We start from the raw sequence: 26,404 nt of genomic DNA on the forward strand, positions 1-26,404 counted from the left end.
TTAGATTCTTATCCTTTCTCTCATTAATATCATGTAGCACATTGATTGATTTGCAAATATTAAAACTCCTTTGCAACCCAGGAATAAATCCCACTTGATTATAGTGAATGATTCTTTTAATGCACTACTGGACTCAATTTGCTAGTATTTTGCTGAGAAATTTTGGATCCATGATCATCAGGGATATTGGCCTCTAATTCTCTTTTTCGGTGGGGTCTTTGGTTTTGGAATCAAGGTAATGCTGGCCTCACAGAATGAGTTTGAAATTTTTCCTTCCATTTATATATTTTTTTGAAACAGCTTGAAAATAGATATTAAACCTTCTTTAAGTGTTTGGTAGAATTCCCCTGTGAAACCATCTGGCCCTGGACTTTTGTTTGTTGGGGGATTTTTGACTACTGATTCAATTTCTTTGCTGGCCAACAATCTATTCAAGTTTTCTAGTTCATCCTTTTTCAGTTTTGTAGTTTATATGTTTCTAGGAATTTATCCATTTTTTCCCAGATTGCCCAATTCTTTGCATTATAATTTTTCATAATATTCTCTTGTAATTGTTAGTATTTCTGTGGTGTTAGTTGTGATCTCTCCTCTCTCATTCATGTTTGGGCCCTTTCTCTTTTCTTTTTGATAAGTCTAATTAGGGGTTTATAAATTATATTCCTTCAGAGAACCACCTCCTTGTTTCGTTGATCAGTACTGTTTTTTGCTTATTTTTTTGTTTGTTTGTTTCTACATCATTTACTTCTGTCCTAATCAAAATTATTTCCCTTCTTCTGCTGGCTTTAGGATTCACTTTTTTTTTTTCTAGCTCCTTTAGGTGTATGGTTAGGTTATGTATTTGATTTTTTTCTTACTTCCTGAGGTTGGTCTGTATTACTACATACAGAGTTTGGACCATCATGTTTTCATTTTCATTTGTTTCCCTGAATTTTTAATTTATTATTTAATTTCCTGGTTAACCATTTATTCTTTAGTAGGATGTTTTTTAACCTCCATGTATTTGTGGTCTTTCCAAATGTTTTCTTGTGGTTTATTTCAAGTTTCATAACATTTTGTTCAGAAAATATTCATGCTATGATCTCAATCATTTTGTTCTTGTTGTGGCCTTATTTGTGACCTAGTATGTGATCTATCTGGGAAAATGTTATGTGAACTTGGAAAAAAATATGTATTCTGCTGCTTTGGGATGAAATGTTTTGAATATATTTGTTAAATCCATGTGATTCTGTGTGTCATCCAAAGTCACTGGTTCCTTGTTGATTTTCTGCTTAGATGATCTGTCTCTTGCTGTAAATGGGGTGTTAAAGTCCCCTACTATTATTGTGTTGTTATCAGTGAGGTTCTCTATGTTTGTTATTGTTTTATATATTTAGATGCCATCATTGAGGGTCATAAATATTTACAATTGTTAGATCTTCCTGTCGGAGGGACCCCTTTACTATGATGTCATGCTCTTCTCCATCTCTTTTCACAGTCTTTGGGTTAAAATATAGTTTGTCTGACATAAGTACCATTTGTATGATAGATATTTCTCCATCGTCTCACTTTCAATCTAAGGTGTCTTTAGGTTTAAAATGAGTCTCTTATGGGCAACATATATATGGTCTTATTATTTTATCCATTCTGACACTATGTTTTTTGGTTGGAAGGTTTGGTCCATTTACACTTAGAGTAATTAGTGTTAGATATGAATTTAGTGCCCCCTTTTTACTTGTTCTGTTGTTGTTTCTGGAGATTTTCTCCTTTTCTTTATTGTCTTTGCCACTTTTGGTCTTTCTTCACCACTCAAAGAGTCCCCTTTAATATTTCTTGTAGAGTTGTTTCAGTGGTCACAAACTCCTTTAGTTTTTGCTTGTCTGGGACACTCTTTATCTCTCTTATTCTAAAAAACAACCTTGTTGGATAAAGTATTCTCTGCTCCATATTTTTCTCATTCAGCACATTGAATATATCATGTCATTCCCTTCTGGCCTGCCAGCTTTCTGTGTAAAGATTTGTTGCTAACTTAAATTTATTCCCTTGTAAGTTAGGGACTTCTTTTATCTTGCTGCTTTTAGGATTTTTTCTTTATATTTATATTTTGTAAATTTAACTCTGATATGTCTTAGTGGTGACCTTCTTTTATTGATTTTGATGGGAGTTTTCTGCCTGATGGATTTGGATGTTTGTTTCTTTCCCCAGATTAGGGAACTTTTCAGCTATAATTTCCTCAAATAAGCCTTCTGTCCCCTTTTACCTCTCTTCATCTTTTGGGACTCCTATAATACCAGTGTTATGCTTTATGCCATCATTGAGTTCCCTAGGTCTACATTCATGATCCGATATTTCTTTTTCCCTCTTCTTTTCATCTCTATTATTTTCCATGGGTTTATCTACTATATCACTTACTTGTTCCTCTGCTTCTTCCACCCTTGTGGTCATTACACCAGTCAGTTTTTATTCTAGGTTATTGCATTTTTTATTTTGGCCTGACTAGATTTTAGGTCTTTTATCTCTGCAGTAAAGGACTCCCTGGTGTGGTCTATGCTTTTCTCAAGCCAGCTAGTGTCTTTATGATTGTTAGTTTAAATTCTGGATGATGCATATTACTTACATCTATTTCAATCAGATCCCTGACCGTGACCTTTTCTTTATCTTTCTTTTGGGATGAATTCCTCCATCTTGGCATTTTGTCTAGGTGTCTGTCTTCTGTGTATTACAGAAGCCTGTTAGCTTTCCTGCTTCTGAAAGTAATGGAGTTATGAAGAAGAGGTCATGTGCTCTCCAGGGCCTGGTGCTTCATGAAGTGTCTCTGATGTATGCTGTGTTCACTCTGCTGCTGTGTTTTGGCTGCTTTTTCCCTCAGGTCAGTCCTCTACAGAGTTTCTCCTTGTCTGCAGTGAGGAGTCTTTGGACCTTGGTCAGTGAGGTAAGCCTAGGATCTCCCTACCTCTCTGCCATTTTAGCTCTTCCACCCCTTCTTTTTGAAATACCTAAACAGTTGTGCCTCTAAAATTTATTCTAACTTCCCTACTGTCACTCTGAATTGATGTCTTCTGTACAAGTTGATGGAACAAATATTTGTACCATGCTCTTGACTGGTCTCTATAGATGCAATGGTGACCAAATAAAATGTAAAACAGATAAAATGGAAGATCTGACTGTTTAGTGAAGAAGAGATTAAAATGCAAAAAATATTAAATACAGAAAGAAAGAAAAGGCTAGAAACACATGGTAGCAGAAATGGAGACTAGTAGTCCTCAACTCATGAAACATAATTTGTCCATCTAATTTGTGGCCTCGCATGCGATGCCCCTTTTGCTTACTTATATTTTTATGTATTTAGATTTTTTTCCACAATTGAATTGCTTTATATTGTTTATAGTCACATTTTCATATGTGACCCTTATTTAAGTATCACATAAAAAAGATACTTAAAATACAAGGATATCTGTCATCTTCACTAGGATAAGTTTTGGTGATGTAAAAACAAATTTCGGGGCATCTACGTAGCTCAGTCGGTTAAGCATCTGACTCTGGATTTCAGCTCAAGTCAAGATCTCACAGTTTGTGAGATCGAGCCTCATGTCAGTCTGTCTATTCACAGTGCAGAACCTGCTTCAGATCCTCTGTCTCCTCTCTCTCCCCCTCCTGTTTGTGCTATCAAAAATAAATAAACATTCAAAAATACATTAATAAATAAATAAATAAATAAATAAATAAATAACAAATTTCAATAGTAAAAATGGATTCTTCACAGGGGTGCCTGCACAGCTCAGACAGCTAAGAATTGGACTTCAGCTCAGGTCAGAATCTTGTGGTTCGGGGTTTGAGCCCTGCGTCAGGTTCTGTGCTGTCAGGCTGGAGCCTGGAATCTGGTTTGGATTCTGTGTGTGAGTCTCTCTCTGCCCCTCCCCTGCTCATGCTCTGTCTCTTTCTCTCAAAATTAAATAAACATTAAAACACATTTAATACAAAAATTAAAAAGAAATAAAAAGTAATATTCACAAATTGTACTTTTTTATTTTTTAATTTTTTTATATTAACTTGAATATTTCCCAGCAAAATAAGATACCATGCATGGTGTAATAAACAATGGAATAGTATAACAATGGCTTTTGGTTCTTCCCTATTACCTTCCTTGAAATTAAGACAAAATTTTACCATACTTTTAGTATAAGTACGCATTGCTTAATTTCTTTATGTGGACATGGTACATTATTATCTGTCTGATAAATGTGTGGATGACTTTTCTTAAATATGCTAAATCAATCAGATTACAATATTATATATGTCCATGTTGCGAATGGACTGGAAAAATCCAATCACACTCTTCATGAAAAATTCTCCACACTATTAAAAGTGGTTTGAATGTCTATCTTTTTTCTTTCAGTTTTTTCAGGGCCATCAAAATATAGAAATAAATGTATGCAAATGATCAAATAAAATCCTAGCTTGGTTGTGTATTAGGAAAGTGTGATGAAACTACTTAGATTGTATGAAAGGTCTCTAAAATATCTATCTTATTTGTGAGAAGGCCACAAAACCTAAAAGGGCAAGTTGAAAATCTATTACATTAAAAGAATACCTTCAACAGTAGCCTTGCCAACTCTTTAACTGTATCCCTTGGCTGAAGAAAAAATATAACCTATTTTATAAGAGCGAAACAATAACCAAAGCACACATATATGGAAGAGAGAGAATTTGAAAGTTATGTGATTATGGTATTTTGAGGTGAAAATAAGGCACAGAGAGGACACAGAACCAGGACACCTAACCTGCTCTCTGTCTAGTTAATTACTGCATGTCGGACACATTTAATCTTAAAGCTGAGAGCTGCTATAATGTAACACAGATGCAGGATTTCATAGGGAAAACCTGCAGGACAATTTCTTTCTCCTTTTTAACAGGATTGGAAATTTAGGATATGTCAGACTAAAATAGGAAGTTGTAGACAATGATAAAGAGTGTGATTATATCCAAATCCTAATTGGAAGCCAATGAAGTATTTAAAATGTTAACGGATTTAACTAGAATTTATTATCTGTTTATTTAATAGCTATTTATTATCTATTTATTTAACTAGAATTTATATTATCACAATCACATTGGGGAACCTGGCTGGATCAGTCAGCTGAACGCCCAACTCTTGATTTCTGCTAAGGTCATGCTCTCACGGTTTGTGTAATGGAGACCCCTGTTGGGCTCTGGGCTGCATGGACCCTGCTTGGGATTATCTCTTTCTCTCCCTCTGCACTCCACTGCTCCCACTCTCTCTCTCTCACTCAAAATAAATAAATGCAATTAAAAAAATTAACACACCATATTTCCTTCACAATAGTTCAAACTATCCACTCTTCGACTCACATCTTGAGTCCCTCCATGTTGTTTGCTTTGGGACCTCCACTCCAAACATCCTTTGACTCACTGAGTTATCCACCATGTACATATCCTGACTTTTTACGTTATCTATCAATTCTGTAATGTCTTTCTTTGCCACCCTTAGATCATTTTATTGATAAGTGGAAATGCTTACCAACTTAAACATTTACTTATCTTCCTTTTTCTTTCTCAGTGAGGTCGTCTGGAGAACTCCAAACTTTTTCGATTCCATGGCTCTGTTTACCCCTATCCTGCATCCAAACTGTCCCAAAATAGTATTAACTTTCTCCGTAGTTTTATTTTCATATTTTTTCTCCTCAATCTTCCAACACTCCTCAATCTTAGTTGAGGTTATTAAATTATGTTTCATTGAGCAAATAAATTGATCAAATAAAAACATTTCTTCTGTCTACCATCAAATACTTATATATGTACCTGCATACAATTTATTCTATTTCCATGAATAAATTCTCCACATTTAGCTGAAGCCAACCTGTCAACTTTTGTTTAATCAGACCACTTCTACTATTTTTTAAACCTACAAAATTCTTCTGTTTTCTGGCCTCATGCTTCTTCCCTTTATATTGTATCTCTGATATCATCATATAAACATGCTTCAGAAACTCAACTTTAAAATACACTGATAGACAAAAGAAAGTTGTGTGTGTATGGGGGAGTGGGCAGAAAATTAGTTCCAAGAGACAAAAAGAGATGGACATCTAAATCTGCAAAAGAAGAAAGAAACTAAGAGAAAATTGGCCTTACACTGAGCTTAGTTAATTTTAAAATATAACTACTGGACATTTTGTATAAATTAGGCATTTTGTGGATGGGGTGGGGCAGTACCTAAAATATTTCTGAAGACTTAATGTCTTGATGAAAAAAAAAAAAAAAAAAAAAGGTCACCTGGGCGGCTTAGTCGGTTAAGCGTCCAACTTCAGCTCACGTCATGATCTCGAGGTTCATGGGTTCGAGCCCCACGTTGGGCTCTGTGCTGACAGCTCAGAGCCTGGAGCCTGCTTCTGATTCTGTGTCTCCCCCTCTCTCTCCCTCTCCCCTACTTATACTCTGTCTCTCTCTCTCTCTTAAGAATAAACTTAAAAAAAAAAATAAAAAGAGAAAAAAATCAGCATGAGAGTACAGAAAATCAAGAGGGGACAGAGTTTGTGAAAATAATTGGGAAATGAACATGGGAAACCACTGAGAGCAAAATCATTGTAGTTTATATGAACAAACCATGTTTTGTTAATGAGAAAACGAAGAATAAGAAAAATTAATTAATTAACAAAAGTATATGTGCTTTTAATTGCAGAGTAAGGATTCCCAAGCACATACTTTTTTGGTCTGCTTTGATTTTCATCACATCTTTGCACATTCATGTGACATTATTTTGATGTCTGAGATAAATATCAGGACAACATAGCTTAGACAACTGTAAACCTAAATTACCTCCAGCTCAGTTCCATTCTGTTATTCAAAGTAACAATGAAGTAATTCAGAAAGTGAAGGAAGAAAATAGATCATGCGAAAGAAAGACAAAGCAGTGATAATTAGAATAAAATATCATTTCATTACAGTTAAATCAAGCCGAACTTATGCACTTTTTAGAAGGGAGTTCTAAAATTCTAAAATATATTATGTGATGATACTTTTTTTTTTTAATTTTTTTTTTTCAGCGTTTATTTATTTTTGGGACAGAGATGACAGAGCATGAATGGGGGAGGGGCAGAGAGAGAGGGAGACACAGAATCAGAAACAGGCTCCAGGGTCTGAGCCATCAGCCCAGAGCCCGACGCGGGGCTCGAACTCACGGACCGCGAGACCGTGACCTGGCTGAAGTCGGACGCTTAACCAACTGCGCCACCCAGGCGCCCCATGTGATGATACTTTTTTACATGATAGAAACATGCATTGTAAGATGAGTATGTGCCTTTCACTGATTTTTTAGAAGGAAGACAAGAATTGTTTTTCTCCTTGGAGAGATTTTTGTGATATGCCTTCCATGAAAACCACTTTAACTCCAGTATGAATTGGAATTTTCACAACTGACATGTCATTTAAGTTTCAGAAGGTTAAATAAAGGCCAGAAGGATATTCTTGATACAGTAAAAAATGAAACAACACGTTTCCCCTCCTCGACATAGATTTCTTTATGAATTTTTCCCAGGGTGATATTTTCTTGGTACTTTTTAATCATCTACCTCTTACAGGCTTTTTATTTTATACTATTTTTTCTTCATTTTTTGAAAAGTATTTCTAATTTTATTAACATCTTGTGAAGAGACTCATTTGCATGTAATTAGTTTCTTCATAAAATGATTTCTCTTTCTGAAATTATGCAGTAGCACATTATAGAACAATCAAATTATCAGCCTCTCTTCCAAGGATCAATTCGACACTCAGAAATTATGATGAGTGAGGTTCTCCATCATTAAAACTGCATGCAAATTCTTCAGAGCTGTCAAAGCAACATGATGGTTGTTATTTAATGTGTTTATGACTATCAGGAGTTAATGGCATTTTGTAACAAGATAGAATTTTCTAGGAAGTTAATCTTTCCGTGAGTGGAATATGTGGCTGAAGGCCTAAAAAATCCAAAAGAGCAATCTGTTACTATTTCTAGGCCTCTGCTTCCAAATTATAGCCAGTCTACCACCTTTCTGATCTACACATGAATGCTGCATGAGTGTAACTAAAATCTGATAGGTTTAAAATCAATAGTTTTTTTTTTTTTTTTTTTTACCATGTAGTCAATTGAGTCATCAAATGAAAAGCTAACATGAATGGAGTAGTAGCTTTATTGTGTTTCCCCCAGGTCTTATAAACATTGATAGATTATCCTTTTACTGATGGATATATTTTATTTTTCCACCTGAAGATAAATATGGATTCAATATTTGCCAAAGTAGTCACATTAATCAATGTTAAAGTTTAAGAAACTCAAGGTGTTGCCACCAGACAAACAGATAAACAAAAACCCCGAAGGCACACATATAATGGTTAGGTTTATTTCTCTGCAGAAATCACCTTAGAAGACTACATTTTTTTCAGATCAACAGTAGAAAGAACAAAGCAGACACAGCTCTTCTGGCTTTTTTATTTCAGTATTTCTTAAAGTCTAATGAGTTACCTGAGGATCTTATTAAAATGAAAATTTGGGTTCAGTGAGACAGCTGTGAGGCTTAAGATTCTGCATTCCTAAAATGCTTTCTGGTGAGCTGAAGCTGACCCTCTTCTGAGTTAACGCCACTTTGAACAGCAAGGATCCATAATGCACTTGTTTCTAGAAAAGAAGGGCTTCCTATTATTTTCTGTGGCTTCTTTTCCTGGGATATTTTTGGAATTTATCCGGTTTGCTTTCTGTACCATCTATTTACTAGTGGTATTACCTGCATCTAAATGTGTGGCTAGTCATGATCGAGTCCTTCTATAGCTCTTAAATCTTATTCAAATCAGATATCTTGTCCTTAGGCAAGACCTGCTGAACAAAGAGTTTCTCAAATTTCTTTCTGTAAACAACTCCGAAAGTGTTAACAAGGTATGCAAATATGTGAGACCCTAAATACAGGTGTCTATTATATAGACTAGAATTGTACTTATTTAAACACTTGGGAGAAAATAAACTTCCTACGTTTTGGACCTCTGTTTCTGCCTGTTTTAGTCCATTTGACCCAATGGTGTGTATGTATATATATACACACACCCCCACACACATACCATATACATATACATATACATATATACATATATATGTATATATGTGTGCGTGTGTGTGTGTGTGTATATATATATATATATATGTATATATACCAGTTTGTTTCAAACTGGAAAGAATTGATTTCTAAACAAAAATGCAAAAATCTCTCACTATGTTTCATCCAGTTTACTCTACAATATAGGTATTCCATTTTGTTGAAAACTTACTGCCTTCCTATGCTGTTAGAAGATCCTAGAACCACACATGGACTAGTAACCATACCGGTCTATTAACAACCACTCGTTCACGCATTGGCAAACGGAAAGCCCCGAAGAAGTTCTCCAGTGTATCACTGTAATAAGCCTTACACACAATGTGATGGTAACACTATTTTGATTCTGGTATCATGGCACTACAAAACAAACAGAACAAAACAATACAAAACAAAACCCCAAACTCTCCGGATGCCCTTAAGATGAATAGTTAAAAGCCTTGCACAGTATTTCTCTCAGAAAAAAATGATAAAGATAATGAATCCATGTAACTTGATTATCAAGGTCGTAAAAGATACAAAATTGAAGCCACCAAGAAGAATAAGATAGTTAGTTTTTTTTTTGTTTTTTTGTTTTTTTTTAATTTGAAATCTTCGGTCAGCATACCAACTCAAAGTACATTTTTGTTCCAAGTTTAAGTATCCCACTAATTTTAGCAGTGATCTTCGGTTCCTCAAAGGAAGGAATAATATTTTACTTATTTTAATTTTGTATATAACAGATGATGTCTGTATATAATTTTTTTTAACTTTTTTAAGGTTTATTTATGCTTGAGAGACAGAGAGACAAAGCGTGAGCAGGGAAGGGGTAGAGAGAGAGGGAGACATAGAATTCAAAGCAGGATCCAGGCTCTGAGCTGTCAGCACAGAGCCCAACGCAGGGCTTGAACCCACAAACCCATGAGATCATGACCTGAGCTGAAGTCGGATAATCAACCACTGAGTCACTCAGGCATCCCTATAATATTATATTAAGAAGGCATATGATATAATAAAGGACATACATTCAGTATTATATCATTTCTACTGAAAGATGTAATGATACAATTTTACGTTCTCATCTTATTAAGCCTAACACTGAATTAAAGCAGATTGGTAACTACCTTACAGTCTCTTGCCCTGAGCCCTTATATGGTTAGTGTCGCTTTCAAAGCAGATGGCTGTTACTCTTACTTTGTAATTAAGAAGTGTCAATTGCAATTAAGAACTTTATTTGGAATACATTTGAGAGTTTATTCATGGCAAGTAATAGTGTTCACGATGTAAACGTTAAAATGAAGGTAAAACGATAATTTCCAGTGTTATTGCAGATCAATATTTAAATTAAGAAACATTTAGTAAAGTATACCTTTTCAAATTAACCTTCATTATCAAAATTCAATATTTATTGAGTGTTTACTATGTGTTAGGTGCTATTCCAAGAACATTGATAAATTATCTCACTCAAATTTCACAATTCTAGGAAATGTTCTAATAAGATTCCCATTTAGCAAATAATGAAATTACTCCACAGAAAAGTTGCATTATTTACCTGAGATCATAATTCATCAAATAATAGGAACCAGAAATTCAGAAAACTCTGTAAGTTTCTAAATCCACATTATCAACCACTCTCTACCATCAGGCTCATATCTGTGGCCAAAAAATCATGGAACTGCATTGAAATTTTGGTAAGTTACTCATCTCCAATTTCTTCATTTGCAAGGGGTCAAACCTAAACCATTCAGAACTGGTTGTGTTTAATATTTTTAACAAACTTTAGGATGAGAAACATTCCTTCCCTATGTGTAATTTCTAAGAGATGAGTAAATATGGAACTTCAATAAATGTTTTTATTTATGAGTGATATATAGAGTCATTTGGAAAATATTTTTCAGGCATTGATGTTATTTATGATTCATAAAAACATAAGCAGAATCCTTCAATCCTATCTTGCTGTCTACAATGGCTATAACTCTGTAGAATTTATAAGGATACCTTATAATTTTGGTAATCTTGTATTCAAGAACTGTTCAAACAGTTTCAAGGACAACAGTTTTACAATATAACTTTTTTTGTATAACAAAATAATTATTTAATCAAAAATGGTGATGAAGGGGCGCCTGGGTGGCTCAGTCGGTTGAGCGTCCGACTTCAGCTCAGGTCAGGATCTCACAGGTCGTGAGTTATAGCCCCACGCCGGGCTCTGTGCTGACAGCTCAGAGCCTGGAGCCTGTTTCAGATTCTGTGTCTCCCTCTCTCTGCCCCTCCCCCGCTCACACTCTGTCTGTCTCTGTCTCTCAAAAATGAATAAACGTTAAAAAAATAGTGATGAAAACATTGGGATAAAAACTTTTATAAATGTGCGCTTTCTGAAAAAATCTTTCAGAATGGTTAATGTGCTAATGTTCTCAGTGAAACTCCAAATTAGAAACGCATTCCCACAAAATTACTTATATACAATTCTTTTTTTATTCATGGAGCATGGGATATTAAATACATAGTACATAATTTTGAAAATTCTGTCTACAGTCATAGGAATCAAAATGAGTAATAAGCAAATTAGAGCCATCTTGTGAAGACAGAAGAAGTCATATTGTAATAGACTGGCTACCAAAAATGAGAGAGAGAAAGAAGGATTTGACTCTTATGATTTTGTTTTGAGATATGATCAGGAGATCTAAAACTTGTGTGCATGTGTGCGTGTGTGTGCACGTATGTGTGTTTGTGTGCATGCTACACATGTATGATATTTAAAATTAAAAAAAATCATCCTGGGAAAGAGTATAGATTCATAAGAGTTTATAAGCCTCAACCATCTTAGGAGAAGAGTAAAAACAAGCAAATGAATCTACACACAAATGGCCAGTGACATAAGAGAAAAATCAAGAGATTATTGAGAAAAGGAAAAAGTCTTTCCAAAATGGGGGAGTGATAAACTGCATTATATGTTCTTGAGAAGTTAACTGGTTAAAGGAGAAAAACATACACTGACATTAGAAACATGGTGGTTTCTGATAATTCTGTGAAGAGACAGGAAGAAGAGGCAAAGATTTGACTTGAGTTTTAAGTCTCATGAGCTACTGACTTACAATGTGGCCAAAATGGAAGTAGTTTTTGTTTGTTTTTTGTCTGTTTTGCTTTTTAGAGAGAGAGAAAGACCAAGCGAAGGGTAAGGGAGAAGAACAAAGGAAGAGAGAGAGAGAATCTTAACGCAGGCTCCACGCTCAGTGCAGAGCCCCACTCAGGGCTCAATCCCACAGCCCTGGGATCATAACTTGAGCCAAAATCAAGAGTCAGATGCTCAAGTGACTGATCTACCCCAGGCATCTCATGATTTTATTTTATTTAATGAGGAAGGTCTGAAAGAGTGTTATAATGCCTATTTTCCCTACCAAGTAACACATCTAATTTATTTTACAGTATTTGATACATTATACTATTAATTTTGTCCTGAATATTCTGTTGACCCATAGAATCCTAGTTTTGATTCTGAATAATGCTTGAGAAGAATTAAATAATATCTCAACATGCTAATACTAATATTAGAGGAATTTAACTCACATTATGCCATATTTATAGATAGAAATTTTTATTTCTAGGTTTATCAACAAATATACTTTAACAGTTTACTTATCTAAACCATAAAAAAGATTAATGATATCATCATAATAGGCTATCAATAAATATGAATTACTAGTGTAGTTAAAAAGAAATAGACTATTGGCCTACATCTTTAGACTGAGATTCAGTGGTTGTTGGGTAAAGCACAGCCGTATTTCAGTTTTAAGAGTTTTATTAAGGTATAATTGTTATGTAAAGAACTGCACTTATTTAATGTGAGCAATTTGATGAATGTGGACATTTGCAGATACTCATGATTCCATAACCATAATCAAAATATTAGACATATATATCCAACACCTTCCACAGTCATCTGTGTTCTTTGCTTTTTTGTTTCTTTGGTTTTGGGTAAGAACACCTTCATGTGAGATCTACCCTCTTAATGAATTTTGAAGAGTATGATATCATGTTGCTAAGTATTGATACGCAGTAGATATCTAGTCTATGTTTATCTAGCATAACTGAAACTTTACACCCATGGAACAACTCCCCATTTCCCCCACCCCCAAAGCCTGGCAAAGAATTGTAGAGTGTTCTCTGCTTCCATGTATTTTACTAGTTTAGGTATTTCAAATAAGTGGGGTAAATAGGCATATATCCAAAAGAATTGAAATTAAGACTTCAAGGATTTATCTGCACTTTCATGTTCATTGCAACATTATTTACTATAGTCAAGAAATCAGAACAATCCAAATGCCCTCTGACAGAAGAATGAATATAGAAAATGTAGAATATTCATGCATTGGGATATATTCAGCCTTAAAAGAAAAGGAAACTCTGCCATTAGTGACAACATGGATGAAGCTGGGGGACATTAATAAGTGAAATAAGTCAGTTATAGCCAAAAATTAAATAAAAATTTCCTCAGTTCTTCTGATATACACCAAATATTGAGATTCACTCTGCTAAATTAATCTAATAAACAGCACTGTAAAGACACTTTTTAATTTATTTTATTTTTTAAATTTCCATTGTAGTTATTTAGAGATTGACTTTTTTATATTTAAGATGTAAATGTCAGGGCACCTGGGTGGCTCAGTCAGTTGAGCATCTAAATCTTAATTGTGGCTCAGGTCTTGACCCCAAGGTCATGGGATCAAGCCCCACATTGGGCTCCACATTGAGTGTGGAGACTGCTTAAGATTCTCCCTTTCTCCTCTGCCCCTCTCCCTTGCTTGTGATCTCTCTGTCTAAAAAAATAATAATAAAAAAATAAAATGTCAATGTCAAGCATATAGAATGTACTCAGTACTTAATAAAATTGTCTTTAATTAGAAATAAAATCTAGCTTCCTCATTTACTCATAGTCCATAAACACTATCTGACATAATACATTAGATTTGAATCTTTAAGCAACATTTCTAACATATTTGTTAGTTTCTGAAAGAAGCTTTTCCCCAAACATGCATGTTTCCAACGTGTTACATACAGCAGAACATCTTACTGGTGTCTGAACAGCTGGAGTTCTTAGATCTCCATCTTGATAACATCAGAATCTCTCTGTCTTTGCTCCTAAAATCTGACCATACACAACTTCATCATTGATTCCATTTTACTTCCTTATATCAACTTATCACTTATGGCTTTTGATGACATATAGTTGTGTTAATCATGACTTGCATCAACTACATTTGTGCATTGCCTTTTCCGTATGTATACCTTGTGTGTCCGTGCCTTTACTCACAGTAAGGAATATGATTTGGCCCAAATATTTACTAATGCTCTTTGGTAAGATTTGTTTTTTCTTCTAGTTTCTTATTGGCTGATATCCATCTTGTAATCCACTCAACTGTAACTACAGAGATGATGTACATGGTAACCAATACAATCACCTATGTATATAGAACTGCTAAGCTATTTCTGAAACAGCAGATTGTAGATAAAGTAGTTTCCTTTCAAAAGAATTCTGTGGCTGTAAAAGATATTTGAAGGAGAAAATGAAAAGAGAACCAAATTTGTCTTTTGCATATCAGGACAAATTGATGCATGTAATTCCTTATAATTCAAGAAAGCAATGATACCTTTACTTAAAAATGGATTTGTTATTTGAAATAAGGAATTATATACCTTAACTATTCATATACATTTTAAGATATAAAAGTCAAATCCAAATCACCATTTATTAAATATAAATACATAAGATGCTTGTCATATAATTTCACATTTTAGTGGGAAATTTTCCTAGGTATAAGAAAAGAGATTCAATAACAAAGGGCAAGAAATGACAAAAAGACATCAATTCAAAGATTCAATATAATAACACACAAATTGTTATTAATTTTAATATATTATCTATTAAAATTAAGCAGTCATATTTATTTCTGAAAAAAACTTACCGAACAAACTTCATTTTAAAAAAGCAGTCATAAAACTCACATTTAAAAATGTATTATTAAAATGAATTTAAAAATTAGAATTATGAAAATGTCAAATTTTGAACTTATTTAAGGAAGCAAAAGACTATTGAAGAATGAGTTTTTTCATCTCAGAGTATTCTCTTTCTCCTAACATTGCAATGAAATTAATTTTTAAAGCTTCAGTATATAGAAATCTAATTTTCATAAGGATGCTTTCATAGAGAAATTGTGCTCTAAAATAAGAAAAACTAGTTGTTAATTAGTTTTGCTTTTATTGTTAGACTTAAACTTCCAGTTTTAAATTACTTCAGACTTTCACTAAGTTAAAAACAATCCATAGATGATTGCATTTTGGCAGTAGCAATATCTGAACAAACCATATATTTGATCAAAGAATAAATTCATAATGAGTAGGAGCTGAAGTTTGATAATTTCACTATCTAGCATATATTAAAATCTCTAAAAAGTCATTTTGTCAATTACAAGATAATTTCTTCTTTAATAAGGAAAAATGCAATGTCACTTTCTGTCCATGAATTTAATAACACAATATGTTCAGTGATTAGTTTCTTCATTTAAAACTGTTGCATTTTGAGAAGTTTCATCACTAATATTGTAATTCCTTAAATCGAATATGTGAACCAATTGCTAATTTTCAGGAGTGAAAAAAAATGTTTCTAAGTTTTGTGCTGAATATTCTCGTTAATGCAAATCGTCTGAGTAGCCAGAGACACCATGGCCTCTACTTTTATGTTGTCCTCCCCTTTTTCACACTGGACTTCCTATAAATTAAGGGGCTACTTTCTATTTTTCAATCACATCAGTGAATTTCTATGTCTATTCCCAGACCCTAGAGAGACAGTTTGTTTTCCTTTACTTTTTATCACTGATAATCTCTTACTTAACACATGGGTCAATTCTCTGTTACAAAACAAAATTTATTTCTTTCAGTGTCATCTTACTTCTTGTCTTTTGAGATAACCTGTTTCAAAAGAACTTTGGACTAGCTTATTAAAATTTCCATTAGCCTTTAAAAAGATGTTTCAAATTGGAGAAGATTTTTCAGACCATACAATATAATATAGTAAATGCCCATAATGAATTGGCAGCAACTAACTCCCTCAGTTCAGTCTTCTAATCCCTGCTCGCAAGACAGAACACTTTCAACTTCATGACATTCTTCCACATGGTCTAAGTATCAATGACAGGAAATGTCATAAAAGACCCCGCTTTAAATTTGCAGTGTACTTGTCTTTTTTAATTGAAGTATAATTGACATACAATGGTGCATTAGTTTCAGGTGTACAATACATTGATCCAACAATTCTACGCATTACTCAATGTTCCCCACAGTAAGAGTTGTAACCATCTGTCACCATATCTATGCTGTCTTGTTCATTTCCAGTACTTATTCTTTTTAATATTTATTTACTTTTGAAAGAGAGAAAGCACGCATGGGGGAGGGGCAGAGAGAGAGGGAGACAGAGAATCTAAAGCAGGCTCCCTGCTGTGAGTCCAAAGCCTGATGTGGGGCTGGAACCCATGAACTGTGAGATCACGACCTGAGCTGAAGACAGATGCTCAACTGGCTGAGCCAAGCAGACACCCCTGCATGAATTATTTTTTGTAACTAGAACTTTGTACCTCTTAATCCCTTTCATCTATTTTGCTATACTTATACTCATTTCCTCTCTGGCCATGACCAGTTTCTCTCCATATTGAAGAGTTTGTTTTGTTTTTTAGATTCCACTTATAAGTGAAGTCATATGGTGTTTAACTTTGTCTGACTCATTTCACTTAGCATCAGTGATGTCACAAGCAGAGAGATTTCATTCTTTTTTATGACTGAACAATATTCCATTGTGTGTGTGTGTGTGTGTGTGTGTGTGTATTCCATGTGTGCACATATATGTATGTATACGTGTATACACATGTATATATATATATATATACATATACACACACACAATATTCCATTGTACATATGTATGTGTGTGTGCATATCTATTCATCTATGAATGAACACTCAGGTTGCTTCCATATATTGGCTATTGTAAATAATGCTGAAGTAAACATAGGGATGCATACATCTTTTCAAATTAGTGTTTTCATTTTCCTTGGGTAAATACCAAACAAAATAAATAAAAGCAAAGATAAACTATTGACTACACCGATATAAAAATGTTTTGCACAGTAAAGAAGACCATAACAAAACAAAAAGGCAACCTAATGAATGGGAGAAAATATTTGCAAATGATAAATATTCAAATGTACAACTCAACATCAAACAAACCAATTAAAGAATGGACAAGTGACCTGAATAGATATTTTTCCAAATAAGATGTGCAGATGGCCGACAGTCACATGAAAGGATGCTCAAAGTCACTAATCATCAGGAAAATGCAGATCAAAACCACATGATATCATGTCACACCAGTCAGAATGGCTACTGTCAAAAAAACAAGAAATATTAAGTGTTGGCAAGAATGTGGAAAGAAGAGAAGCCTCATGTACTATTGATGCAGTCAGTGTGAAAAATGGTATGGAGGTTCCTCAAAAAATTAAAAATAGAAATACTACCGATCCATTAATATCATTACTGAGTATTTACCCAAAGAAAACAAAAGCCTTGTACTTGCCTTTTAACCTGCACAAGGCCTGGCCATGTGGGGCTGAGCCTACTTTGAGCCAACCATTTAGTAATATACCAAGGCTGAAATATTTGTACTTTCCCTAAAGCAGATGAGCTCCTCAGGAGTCATTGTTCTCCAAACATGTGACATAAAAAGTGCTGAGCTTACTTTCTTCTAATAGCTGGCTAGAAGAGTGGTAGTGAAATTACTATTGGCTAAATGCTTTCTTTTAGTTATAGAAATATAATTTGTTAATATTATGGGACGCAAAACTGACCCCAAAAGTTTTCAGTGATACAATATTTTTATTGATTCATTATCGACTACATTAAAGTAAGCACACTTTTTTCTTGTATCTCTAGAACTTACAGAAGAATTGGGAACATAACAGACATGAAAATAGCATCATTGAATGAACTCCTAAATTAATGTTTGGTTTAAATGAATGCATATATAATTCTGAAGTCTAAATATAGTCAATGTAAGCTTCTCTTTTACCTTAATCCCTTTCTCTCTTTTATTCTATTCTGGAGACATCTTCAAAGACATACCCAAAAATAATGTTTTACCAGATATTTGGGCAATCCTTGGCCCAATCAAACTGACACATAAAATTAACCATCATAGCAACTATCTACAATGTACCATAACATAAATATACAAACATAACCCAGGAGTTTAAATACTCAGTACTAAACATGGCTGAAAAGATATGTAAGAGGTTATCTATGAGGATACTATCTCAGTCAATTCTTGGAAAACCTAGAAAATTCCATGCAAACACTCTGCCAAGTGGGAAACCACAACTGACTTTCAAATAATTTAAGTGCTCCACCCAAAGCTTTTTAATCTTCATTGTTTTACAATACCAGTAAAAATAACTGACATAAATTCTTAAATGATTTCTATAGACCTTCTAAGAGTAATGTGGATTAGAATGCAAAATATGTCACAAAGAAATATATTTCATTCCGGATGACATAAAAGCATGCTGGAATTAGTTTTCTAGTTTGCAACACTGATGTTATAAATACTGGATCTATACATGCTGTTTTGGTTTCTTCCATTTGTTTTGTATTTCTTTTGATGTTGTGCAGAGAAGGAAACTCTAACTCCATTCTTGTCATTCACAGTAAGTCATTTATAGACTTTGACAGTATTCCTATTGATTTCACGATTTCCCCCAACAAATAAAACAGTTCAAAATGTAGCCTTAAGTGCAAAAGCAAGTAGTATGCTAAGCCACTGTCAGTCATGACCAGAGTAGGCTTTGATTTCATATTAAATTACTTCTCCACAAAATGCAATTTGGGAATAAATATTGTTATGAAAATACAGTGAAAGACTTTAAAGTGATTGCAATAAAGACAATTGAATATACTATGCGCCCAGTACAATTTAATTTGCTAGTGTTTATTTTATTTTTAACAGATTCTCTAGAATTCAGTATATGATTGTCTGTCCCCCAGCTCCCCAAGCCTTTGAGTGAAATGATCACTTGGAAATTATTTACCTTTCTTACTCTAAGAATGATTTTTACCTTTCCACCAATGAGAAATTACCTTTTTACCTTTCTCTTTCCCAAATACTGTCATTCTTAAGTATTCAGCTCAAAGTCTAGGTCTTTCCCACAAAAGCTTCCATTGCATCGTCTGTAATTTATCTAAAAATAGTGGAGGAAAAAAAATAGTGGCATACACACTCTGGGAATGGCAATTTTCATGGTGAGGATTAGCTTCTAATATACAGAAAAATCACATAGATTATGGTTCACGATGAAACCCACTGTAAGTATAAGTGTTTCAAAGGCTGCATTAGTATTTCATTGTGTATTTCATAGTTGATTCAACCAATGCACAGTATTAGGATGTTTCAGGTCTTTCCAGTCATTTACAATTAAAAATAATCTTCTGTGCACATGTCGCTTTACATACTGCTGGTGCATAATTAACATGGAGCCATAGAAGAAAACTGGTGAGTCTAAGTTTTAGTTCTTATGTAGTTTTGTTAGATATTGCTATTTTTGTCTTCATTATAGCTGCACCCATTTGCATTGCCTCAAGCCTGGGAGGGCATGAATCCTCACAGCCTCAAAAATGGCATATGTTGTCAAACTTTAGGATTTTTGCAAATCTTTAGTTTATAAAACGAAACCAAAAATGAGCTCTCAGTTTAATTTTAAATAACATTTTAAATTTACATGAATGAGATTGAGTATTTTTCATAAGCTTAACACACATGTAACCCATTCATTTCTTTTCCTGTGAACTGTCCTAATTTGTTCTAGAAGTTTGTTGCTCTTTTCTATCAACTTTTAGAGCACTCTTTATACTGTGTCTATTAGACTTTTGACTGTGACATAACTTGCAAAGACAATAAATACACAATATATATGATGTCCCCAAACATTTTAATGCACTCAAATTTATCAATCTTTTATTGCTTCAAGATTTTGAGTCATCATTATGAAACTGTTCTCCCTTTCCAAAATATGAAGGTATCCAGAATTTCCCCATAAGAAGTTATTTTGTTTCCATTTGCATTTTGGTATTTTTAAAATTAGGAATTTATCATGGTGAATAGTGACATATATGGATATTAGCAATTCAGCACAAAAGTCCAGTAACTGAGCAGAAAAAAGTGTATGCATGTTAACTTTCCTTTCTCTCTTTTTTTTCTTCTCTTCCTGCCTCCATTACATCATTTTTTTTCTTTTCTATGCTTCTTGTTATTCCCATTTTGTTTCTGAAAGTATTTATGGAGACAAACAAGTATATTATAAAACAAAATAACTCAAATAAAAATGGAGGCAAAAGAAAAAATATTAAATAGCCTCCATAAGAATGCTCGTGCACTGTTGGTGGAAATGCGAGCTGGTACAGACACTGTGGAAAACAGTATGGAGGTTCCTCAAAAAAATAAGAATAGAACTACCTTATGATCCAACAATTCCACTGCTGGGTGTTTATCCAAAGGAAATAAAAACACTAATTCAAAAAGATATCTATACCCCTATGTTTATTGTGGCATTATTTACTATAGCCACGATATTGAAGCAACCCAAATGTCCAGTGATAGATGAATGGTTAAATAGGATATGGTGTATACATACAGTGAAATATTACTCAGCCATAGAAAAGAAGGAAACATTTTCATCTGCAACAATGTGGTTGGATCTAGAGGGTATAATGCTAAGCAAAATAAGTCAGAGAAACAAAAATGCCATATGATTTCACTCTTGTGAAGTTTAAGAAACAACAAGGAAAAAAAGAGAAAAACCAAGAAAGCACTCTTGACTATAGAGAACAAACTGACAGCTGAGGAGAGGTGGGTGCGAAAGATGGGTGAAATAGGTGAAAGGGATTAAGGAGTGCACTTAATCGTGATGAGTACTGAGTAATGTACAAAATTGTTCAATCATTATATTGTACACTTATAACTAATATAATACTGTATGTTAATTATACGTGAATTAGATACAACTCCATAAATATACATAATTAGGAGATCTTGTACCAAAACCTTATATGTTGCTGTTTAGTAAAACACTTAATCAAGGTCACTTATCAGTACTTGAACAGAATTTGAGCCCAGTATTTTAAGAATTATTTTAAATATATATATATATATATATATATATATATATATATACACACACATATATACACATACATACATGTATGTGTGTGTGTATAAATACATATATATGTATATATACTTAAAGAAAATCTAACTATCCATATATCTAGATATAGAAAGAGAGACTGATTTCAAGAAATTGTCTCACACAATTGTAGAATTGGCAGACTAGAACAATTTTGCTTATTTCTTTCCAACATCATGATGGTATGTCGGGTCATAATTTTTATCTGCTCAGGGGCAGCATTATTTTTTCAATGACTGATTATAATCTGGCATTTTACTGTTATCTTTTCTCCTTGTTTTCTGTGATGTTTGTGTATAGATCTGTTTCATCCTTTTGATATAATTTACCTTGATTTAGATTGAATAAAGTAATTATATTTTCTTGGCAATCTGTTTGTTGAATGTCTAAGGTAAACAACAAAAAAAAACCAACACAATGTCTTGCTAGAAAAATTCTGCCTGTTATCATTTAATCTCCTGAACACATACATCTGTGTGTGTATGTGTATGTGTACGTGTGTTTATGTGCGTGTGTGTGAGTGTGTGTGTTTGCTTTTACTCCTCAGCCAACAGAGATCAGTAGTTGACAGGTTAAAATATAATCTCTCTTTTTATGGTTTTCATTTTTCCTCTCTTTCCTTTGCCCAGTCTCAATGATAACGTTGCTTCTTGCATTTTTTCCCCTCTTCTGGCATATCTTCCCCCTTTTATTCACTAGTGACAGTATCCAAGAAAATCCTGAACTCAATTTATGCACCTGAGGCTCCAAATAAGGGATTGTTACTTTTTACCTACTTAAGTGTGGCATGTGCTTTCCAGAACTGAACTGTACTATCTGTGTTTAAGATCTTCAGGGCAGGGGAGCCTGGGTGGCTCAGCTGGTTAAGTAACCAACTCTTGATTTTGAATCAGGTCATGATCTCGTGGTTTGTGGGGTAGAGCCCCATATTGAGCCTTGCATTGGGCTCCACACTGACAACACAGAGCCTGCTTGGGATCCTCTCACTCAGTTTCTCTCTCTCTCTCTCAAAAATAAATAAATAATATTAAAAAAAAATCTTCAGGACAAGTGTCTTCTCTAGGCATTTTTTTTTTTTTGCCGGATTGGTTTCACTTTCATTGCATTTGGCAACCCCTTTTGTTCACATTATCCCTGAAGATGGAGACTCAGTTTGTAGTTTTCACCAAACTTATAATTTTGGGATAATACACAAAAGATGAAGGGAATAATGTCTTCCTCAATATGTCTCCATAGACTTGGAAGTTATTCTTATTTGCTTTACATATTCTTTTCATTCATTCATTTTATGGTTCATTTATTTCAGTGATACTTATTAGAAATATTATTTGTAGTTAATATGTTAACATTTGAAAGGTTCTCTGGAGAATAGTGTATGATGAGTAACAATTTTATATGTCATCTTGGCTTGGTCACAGTACTCAGATCTTTGGTCAAACACTAGTCTGGATGTTGCTGTGAAGGTGTTTTTAGATGAGATTAACATTTAAATCAGTAGAATCTGGGTAAAGTGGATCACTCTTAATAATGTGGGTGGGCCTCATCCAATCAGTTGAAGGCTCAAAGGCATCAAGAGGCAAAAGACTGACAGCCCCCAAAAAGAAAGAATTCTTCTCACAGTCTGCCTCAGGCTTGAGCTTCAAGACTGACTCTTCCCTGTCTTTCCAGCCTGCTAGACTCCACAGTATCGGAGTATAATAGTGATGGATACAATACATAAAACTAAGTCCATGCACTCTACATACTCGCCTAATTGGAGAAATAACACTTCCCTGCAAAAGATTTTAATACAAAATACTGTAGTATCATTATATTTTTCATTCTTATAAGGGTGTCATACAAGTTGTAATGCATTGTGGAATTTCAGAGGCAGAAGATAATAAACCTTGGGAATTATCAAAAACTTTAAGGAGGTTATAGTAGATTGTAAAGATGGTCACAAATCCAAATTCCTCCTTGTTTGCATGCCTTTTTGTTACATGTGATTTTACAACATGTCCTTTCTGTACCCATTGAATCCAGTCTAGTTGAGATTTGGTTGGGACAATCAAATGTGGCAGAAGCAATATGCTTCTGATTTTGAGTATAGATCTCAAAATAGCCTTCATAATCTCTCTTGATTCCAAGCCAATCTACCCTTTGAACAAGTCTGGTTACTCTGCTGGATAAGGAGAGGTTCATTCCTAACCCTAAACTCTACACCCAGATCAGTCAGCCAACTATCCTAACACAGCACAGCTTTGCTATCCTACAGCTGACTGTGGACACACAATGAGACTAGTCGATATCAGCCATATGTAACTCAGAATAGTGAAACCAACCAACTAACTCAGATATAGAGCTAACCATTAGGATGTGAGGTAAATTAATGGTTGATATTTTAACCCTTTAACTTTTGGGGTGGCTTATTACACCATTAGTAATTGGTATATAAGAAGTGATACTTGAACTTATTTAAATAGCAGTGTTTGGGCATGTGATTTCTAGAAGGCATAACATATTACATAATTATTAACTAGTTCATAAATAACATAAGGCTCCTTTAAGATGTATTTCACGGACTAATAATGTCAGAGTTCTCTTGTTTGTTTTTAATCTACTTCATCTCTCACCAGGATTCTCCCTTTTCTCTTTCAGATAGAATTAGAGAATTTAAAAAGAAAAATTATAGTGTTTAGCCCAGGGGCTGGTACATAATAGACACTTAAAAGAGAATTCCCTGCCTTCAAACCAGCTTTAGGAAGGATACTTTCTTTCAATTGTGAAACCTATTACTAAAGCAATTTTGTCTATTTTTCCAGTTATTACTTGTCTCTGATTTAATTATTTTATTATTTCAAGTTAATAGCTATTTGAGTCAGAATCTGGCCAGAGATTGGTATATTCTCCTGGATTCTGAACCCCCTACCAAATGAAATAAAATTAAAGTAGATTTTTCTTCTGATTAAACCCTGTAAGAATTAGTAAAGCTACTGCTTTCTCAGCTGATTCATTAATTGACTTCAGTTAGAAGTTTTGCTAGGAGGAGTAATGACTGCACAATTGACCTTGAAGTGATTAATCCGTGAAAGGGTATGAAAGCAAAGGCAAAGAAGATAAAGGGGGGAAAATAAAGCCTTTGCTTCTTTCCTTTGCCTTTTCCTATCTACCTTGAGGTCATTTAGGCAATGAGAATATCTTATTTTTTATATATAAAGCCTAATTCTAAATCAAAAATAAAAAAATTAAAAGGTAAGTCATTTGTCAAGATGATGAGCCAGTTAAAATCTGATTTTCATATTTTTAAAGTATAATGGAAAATTCACTTATACACATATATGAAAAGCGATAAAAAGGTGAAGTTGCAATTTAAATACACTTAATCAAATAAAATTGTCTCATCAAAAATATTTCTGTCCTATATTTAAATTTTCTTACAAATTCATTTAAATATGGTCACTTTCCTGAAGCAAAGCAGATTATTCCATGAGATGTATTCCTAAAGAAAGGATCAACATTATTTAATCAATTTATTTAGTTATTTAATCATTATTTTTCCCTGAAATGAAATATTTGTCAGAATTAATATTTGAGTGCACAAAAATGAATAAAAGATAGTCATAATTGCTCTCTAGGAATCCATCATGGAATGGAGACAAATAGACAAAATATCAATTATAATAGTTATTGTAAGCGCTCTAGTAGAGTGACATACAAAATATCTGATAGCACAACAACTCAAGTTTTTGTTTTTGTTTTTCTGGAATATTACAAAAAGCTTTACAGTTTAGAAATGCTTTAATAACGGCATCACATTTGGCTAGATATTCACAGGTAATAAAATGGGGGAAGAACATTCATAATAATATGTTTTATATATGCAAAAATGTGGAGTAAATGCGTCATGGCATATTGTAAAAAATAAAGCCATGAAAGGCAGGGTTGGGTTGGAAATTGCTTATGATGAGTTTCAAGATTTACATACAAGAGAAATTATGGAAATCTTCCTCCTTCCTGGCCCCATTGGAGTAAAATGTCAGTACCACCCCATGAGAGACAGAAGTCAATGAAAATTTATAAGTAAGGAAACAACCACAATCAGGTACCTATATTTGAAAACTCATACTCCTAGTGTTTCATGATATGTGGCATTTGTAAGAAGCAACTACAACTCTTCTTTAATCAATATAGGGTGGTTTAAATATTTGCTTTTAAGATGAGCTGTACAGAAAGTGAGTCTATATTTTCCCCATGTAATTGTATTTGAGCTTTACCAAGAGAAATAAAAATAAAAGAATAATATAATAAATTATACTAAAAAATATAAAGTAAGGAAATAATAACACATTGTAAGTATTATACGACAAAGAGAAATATTTATCTTGTATGTGTATTTTGGTTTTAGATTGATTTTTTTTTAACATTTATTCATTTTTTGATAGACAGACGGTGAGTGGGGAGGGCCAGAGAGAGAAGGAGACACAGAATCCAAAGCAGGCTCCAGGCTCTGAACTGACAGCACAAAGCCCACACGAGGCTCAAACTCAAGGACCGTGAGATCATGACCTGAGCTGAAGTCGGACGCTTAACCTGACATTAGCTGAAGTCGGATGCTAAACCTGACACGAGCTGAAGTCGGACGCTTAACGGACTGAGTGACCCAGGCGCCCCTGGTTTTAGAATGATTTTAAGTTGTATTACTTCAATATGAGTTTTGTTTCTCAGAACGAAAATTTTAGATCAACACAAACAAAAAAGCATGATTAAAAGGAAATGAACCCAACTGATGTAAAAGGTAAGACTCTTCAACTTCTTTCTTTGCATTTGAGTTTCAAGTTCTAGCCAATTTTGTGGTAAATTTGGGTGACAGGAAGCACGAAATTTTGTTTTAGTGCTGGGCTGGAGGAAAAGAAGGGAAAATAGGAAGAAAGAAAAAACTCTTCATATGCAAAATTATAGGTTATGTTTAAATTGGGGAATATGTAGGGTGCTTGGATGGCTCAGTGAGTTAAGGGTCCATCTCTTGATTTTGGCTCAGGTCATGATCTCATGGTTCAT

This window comes from Felis catus, chromosome B1 (assembly GCF_018350175.1).
Source record: "Felis catus isolate Fca126 chromosome B1, F.catus_Fca126_mat1.0, whole genome shotgun sequence".
Classification (NCBI taxonomy): domain Eukaryota; kingdom Metazoa; phylum Chordata; class Mammalia; order Carnivora; family Felidae; genus Felis; species Felis catus.